Source organism: Aythya ferina (assembly GCF_964211825.1).
Source record: "Aythya ferina genome assembly, chromosome: 5".
In the NCBI taxonomy this organism is placed as follows: domain Eukaryota; kingdom Metazoa; phylum Chordata; class Aves; order Anseriformes; family Anatidae; genus Aythya; species Aythya ferina.
The window spans coordinates 48,875,125-48,881,511 of record NC_140301.1 but is presented as its reverse complement, the minus strand read 5'-3'; positions in this window follow the sequence as shown (position 1 = coordinate 48,881,511).

Below are 6,387 nucleotides of genomic sequence, written 5' to 3'. Positions count from 1 at the left end.
AGGCATTTGCTTCTTGTGTGCATCTGAGACGTGTTTGTGCAATGGAAACATATGCAGATAACAATAAGCTTTTCTGAAATGCCTACTTGTAACACAAAGCAGATGGGGCTTCTACCTCTACAGTTACTTTCTGAGAGCCTTAGTGGCAGCTCACCACAGAAGTCTGTTAGATCAAATAAGTCCAGGTGAGTGTAAACTCTACCAATTTACCTCTAGTAAATGGACTTAGTCTGTCCTTGACCCAACTACATCTATTACAGCAGTAGCTATTACTACTACCTTGTTTTGTGTTTTTATCTTGCTGCTCATCACTGTAATATTTAGATATCTAACAAAATATGCAAGCACTAACAAAGTCCTGAGTGGATTAAAAACTACCACTGACAGCATTTAAAACACTTCTTTGGCCTCCTTTGAGGATGCAACGTTGGCTGCTCTCTGCTCAAGAACCAAAATAATTTATTGCCTTTGAGTACAAGCTCCATAGATCATTATAATCATTCTCAAGTGTCCTCCTGAGATTGTGTGAGAATATGTAATAAGGACATTTTCTACCATGTTTTTGTCAGAGTTCATCATTTTAAAACTGTAAAAATCATGCTTTCATACCAAAGATATCTGAGGCCTGATAAATATGGTTCTAATTTAAAAGAGGCCAAACTGAAAAGTTCCTTTCCTTTTTTTATTTTTTTTTTACTATGGTGGTTTTACCTTGCTGGGCACCTAAGCTCCACCACAACTGCTGAGAAGAAAAGGGGAAGAAGAAAGTATGCTGGAAAGAAAAAAAAAAAAGGCTCACAGGTTGAGATGAGGATAATTTAATTAAAGGGAAGAGGAAGAGGGAAAAAAAAAAAAAAAAAAAAGAAAAAAAAAAAAAAAAAGAAAAAAAAAAAGGCTGCCTGGAAGCACAGAGAAAAAAAATATATCTATTCTTTATTTCCCAGCAACAAGTGATGTTCGGCCACTTCCTGGGAAGCAGGGCCTCGCTGCATTTAGTGGTTGTTTGGGAGGACAGACGTCTTCATAAAAAGAGCTCCCCCCCCCTCCTTCTGAGGAGGGGGAGTAAGAGAGCAGTTGTGGTGGAGTTTAGCTGCCCAGAAAGGTAAAAACATCACATTTACTCACTTCTAAAAACAGTGTTGAGGTCCATAGATAGTCAGATTTGAGTCCTGAATGAATTTTGAGGGCAGCCTTCTGTCAGGGATTCTGAAGCTGTGAAATAAAAATGCTCATCATTTGAACATATATTTTTACCTGTGTAACCAGGATATATACACTGGTACAGCATTTTGCATTGGCTATGGCAAAGAGCACATCTACCTGTAGCTTTGTGAAGGTGTTCTGCATAAAGCACAGACCTCTGGGACAAGCAGCTTCAGCCCAGCAAACAGCAGTATCACAACAGAATGGTCATAATGGTCATACGTGTTTCCTCTTAGGAGGCTGAGATGTTTCATACATCTTCTACCTACTTTTTTGCCTTCTTGCCCTAACCATAAATTGCTGCTAAAGACACCTGCACCAAAACTGAAGACCTACATCTCTTTGAACAACCTGAGAGGAAAACCTCAGCAATATGGTTCCACTCTGCCCGTGTGCCTGTCCTTCCGTGGCACAGTTCTTCTTGCCCATGGGATATCAAAAGAATGTCCACAGTGAGACTTAACTCATCTTCCTACTTTCCTGTATATCCAGCACTGTGAACTGCCTCAGGGAATGGAAAGAACAGAGCACAGGCAGGACACACAGTACATCCCTTCTGCTCCCCTAACAAAAGCTGAGGGCAGGTAAAGGAAGAGGAGGAAACCAGACAGCACCACCAATTCCAAGGGAAGTTTCTGTACAGCTAAGCATTTGTCTTGCATATTTATTTTATTCTTCCCTCTTTTTCTGTGCTGGTCCTCCTTGCAGCCTTGTACCTATCAGAAATAGCTTTTAGAAGTGAATAGGCAGAACCAGTCAGCACTGGCTGTGTCCTATCTTGAAGGCAATGCTGACACAATTGCCAGTCATTGCCTACTGGGCGTTCCAAATCAGCAGCATAATTTCAGCAGTTGGTGAATTGCAGTCTGCCTTGCTCACAGCAGCCTCCTCCCCAAGAGCAATATCTTGTCCAGTTACTAGTAACTAGTGTGGTTCCCTAAGACTCCATTTTAGGGCCAGTTCTCTTTAATGTGTTCATAAATTACTTGGATGCAGGACTTGAATGCATACTGAGTAGGGTTGTGGATAGCACTAAATTGGGAGGAGCTGTTGACTCCCTCAAGGGTAGAGATGCCTTGCAAAAAGATCTTGACAAATTAGAGGACTGGGCAATCATATACCATATGAAGTTCAACAAGAGCAAGTGTCAGACTCTGCACCTGGGACAGGCCAGCCCTGGGTATACGTACAGACTGGAGGAGGAGAGGCTGGAGAGCAGCCCCATGGAAAGGGATCTAGGGTGTTTTGGTCAACAGCAAAATAAATATGAGTCAATACTGTGCCTTGGCAGCCAAAAGGGCCAAAAGTACCCTGGAGTGCATCAAGCTTGGCATTGCTAGCCAGTTAAGGGAAAGGATTGTCCTGCTCTGCTCCGGTGCGGCCTTGCCTCGAGCACTGTGTGCAGTTCTGGGCACTACTGTATAAGAAGGACGTAAAACTATGAGAGTATGTCCAAAGGAGGGCAACTGAGATAGTGAAAGGTCTGAAGGGCAAGACTTATGAGAAGCAGCTGAGGTCCCTTGGTTTGTTCAGCCCCGAGCAGAGCAGGCCTCATGGCAGCCTGCAGCTCCCTCACGAGGGGAGCGGAGGGGCAGGCGCTGAGCTCTGCTCTCTGGGGACAGTGACAGGACCTGAGGGAACGGCATGGAGCTGAGACAGGGGAGGGTCAGGCTGGGGGTTAGGGAAAGGTTCTGCACCCAGAGGGTGCTTGGGCACTGGGACAGTGTCGTGGTTTAACCCGGCCGGCAGCTAAACACCACGCAGCCGTTCGCTCACCCTCCCCCCTCCCTCTCTGGGACGGGGGAGAGAAATGGAAAGTGAAGCCCGTGAGTTGAGATAAAGACGGTTTAATAAGACAGGAAAATAATAATAACAAAATAATAATAACAATAATAATAAGAATGATACAATGGTGATAATAGGAAAGTAATAATAATATGTACAAACAAGTGATGCACAATGCAATTGCTCACCACCCGCTGACCGATGCCCAGCCTAACCCCGAGCAGTCCGGCCCCCTCCCCCCGGCTAGCCACCCCTATATATTGTTTAGCACGTCAGACGCACAGAAGTATAAGGCTTTAGTAGACACCGGTGCACAATGTACTATAATGCCATCGAACTACAAAGGACCAGAGCCCATCTGTATTTGTGGAGTGACAGGGGGATCTCAGCAGTTGACTGTATTGGAGGCTGAAGTGAGTCTGACTGGGAATGAGTGGGAAAAGCACCGCATTGTGACTGGCCCGGATGCTCCATGTATCCTTGGCATAGACTATCTTAGAAGAGGATATTGCAAGGACCCAAAAGGGTTCCGGTGGGCTTTTGGTATAGCTGCCTTAGAGACAGAGGGCATTAAACAATTATCTACCTTGCCTGGTCTCTCAGAGGACCCCTCTGTTGTGGGGTTGCTGAGGGTCGAAGAACAGCGAGTGCCAATCGCTACCACAACTGTGCACCGGCGGCAATATCGCACTAACCGAGACTCCCTGATTCCCATCCATAAGCTAATTCGTCAATTGGAGAGCCAAGGAGTGATCAGCAAGACTCATTCACCTTTCAATAGTCCCATATGGCCAGTGCGAAAGTCTAATGGCGAGTGGAGACTAACAGTGGACTATCGTGGCCTGAACGAAGTGACGCCACCACTGAGTGCTGCAGTGCCGGACATGCTGGAACTCCAGTACGAACTTGAATCGAAGGCAGCCAAGTGGTAAGCCACAATTGATATCGCTAATGCATTTTTCTCCATCCCCCTAGCAGCAGAGTGCAGGCCACAATTTGCCTTCACTTGGAGGGGAGTCCAATATACTTGGAATCGGCTGCCCCAGGGGTGGAAACACAGCCCTACCATTTGCCATGGGCTGATCCAGTCTGCGTTAGAGCAGGGGGAAGCTCCTGAACACCTGCAGTACATCGATGACATTATTGTGTGGGGTGACACAGCAGAGGAAGTTTTCGAAAGAAAGAAAATAGTCCAAATCCTTCTGAAAGCCAGTTTCGCCATAAAACAAAATAAAGTCAAAGGACCTGCACGAGAGATCCAGTTTTTAGGAATAAAATGGCAAGATGGACGTCGTCAAATCCCAATGGATGTGATCAACAAAATAACAGCTATGTCTCCACCAACTAACAAAAAAGAAACACAGACTTTCCTAGGTGTTGTGGGGTTTTGGAGATTGCACATCCCAAATTACAGTCTGATTGTAAACCCGCTCTACCAAGTAACCCGTAAGAAGAATGAGATTGAATGGGGCCCTGAACAACGACAAGCCTTTGAACAAATCAAGCAGGAAATAGTCCATGCAGTAGCCCTTGGGCCAGTTCGAACAGGACCAGATGTAAAGAATGTGCTCTACACTGCAGCCGGGGAGAACGGCCCCACCTGGAGCCTCTGGCAGAAAGAACCTGGGGAAACTTGAGGTCGGCCCCTGGGGTTTTGGAGTCGGGGATACAGAGGATCTGAGGCCCGCTATACTCCAACTGAAAAGGAGATATTGGCAGTATATGAAGGAGTTCGATCTGCTTCGGAGGTGGTCGGTACTGAAGCGCAGCTCCTCCTAGCACCCCGATTGCCAGTACTAGGCTGGATGTTCAAGGGAAGGGTCTCTTCTACGCATCATGCAACTGATGCTACATGGAGCAAGTGGGTTGCACTGATTACTCAGCGGGCTCGAATAGGAAACCCCAGACACCCAGGAATATTGGAAGTGATTATGGACTGGCCAGAAGGCAAATACTTTGGGATATCATCAGAGGAGGAGGTGGGTTGTGCTGAAGAAGCCCCACGTTGGGCGCCAAAATGACTGTCGTGGTTTAACCCGGCCGGCAGCTAAACACCATGCAGCCGTTCGCTCACCCTTCCCCCTCCCTCTCTGGGAGGGGGGAGAGAAATGGAAAGTGAAGCCCGTGAGTTGAGATAAAGACGGTTTAATAAGACAGGAAAATAATAATAACAAAATAATAATAACAACAATAATAAGAATGATACAATGGTGATAACAGGAAAATAATAATAATATGTACAAACAAGTGATGCACAATGCAATTGCTCACCACCCGCTGACCGATGCCCAGCCTAACCCCGAGCAGTCCGGCCCCCTCCCCCCGGCTAGCCACCCCTATATATTGTTTAGCATGACGTCAGATGGTATGGAATACCCCTTTGGCTAGTTTGGGTCACCTGTCCTGGGTCTGTCCCCTCCCAGCTCTTACTGCACCCCCAGCCTGCCTGTTGGCAGGACAGAGCGAAAGGCTGAGATGTCCTTGGCTTGGTATAAGCACTGCTCTGCAACAACTAAAACATCGGGGTGTTATCAGCACTCTTCTTATCCAAAGCCAAAACACAGCATTCCACCAGCTACCAGGAAGAAAATTAATTCTGTTCTAACTGAAACCAGGACAGACAGGCTGCTCAGGGCAGTCAGTGGTCATGGCACTGAGACTGCTGGAGTTCAAGAAGCATTTGAACAACACTCTCAGACATAGGGTCTGGTTTTTGGGTGGTCCTGCATAAAGCCAGAAGTTGGATTCTATTATCCTTGTGGATCTCTTCCAGCTCAGGATTTTCTGATTCCATTGTCCTAACTGGTCTGCAAAAAGTAAAATTTGATGCCTGCTACATAGTTAACATCAGAAGCTTGCAGATAACTGGAGCTTTATAGGAGGAATTCCAGAAATGTGGCCCTGGTATGTGAAAGCCCCAGGAAGTAAATGGCCCGAGCACAGGCACCAACTTACTGCTTGCTTTTGGAGCAGGCAGTGGTAAGTGAAAAAAGTCATAAACTGAAATGTTCCATGCTGGGTACCAAGAACTAGATAAGTTCTGCTTAGATTAAGAGTGAATAAAACTCTGATTTTCTGGTGTTTACCCTCAGCTCCAGGAAAGTCTCAAAGGTGTATTTATTTAGGCCTTTCTCGTGTGAGCTGAATAGACTAAAGCTGCTGACACTCCTAGAGTGGGAAAAGCAGCAGTTACTGGCAGAACAGTGAGACAGGCCCTGCACTGCCCAGGGACGGAGCAGGGCAGAGAGACCAAGGGGAGCTGAGACATGCAGCACAGAGCAGATCCAGCATGCACAGGCGAGTAGCCAGAGATGTGGCTAAAAGCTTCTCATTTAGTCAAAGCACTTCCTTTGCTGTTTATTAAATTGATTACAATTCATTGCTTTTTTTTAACAGAGT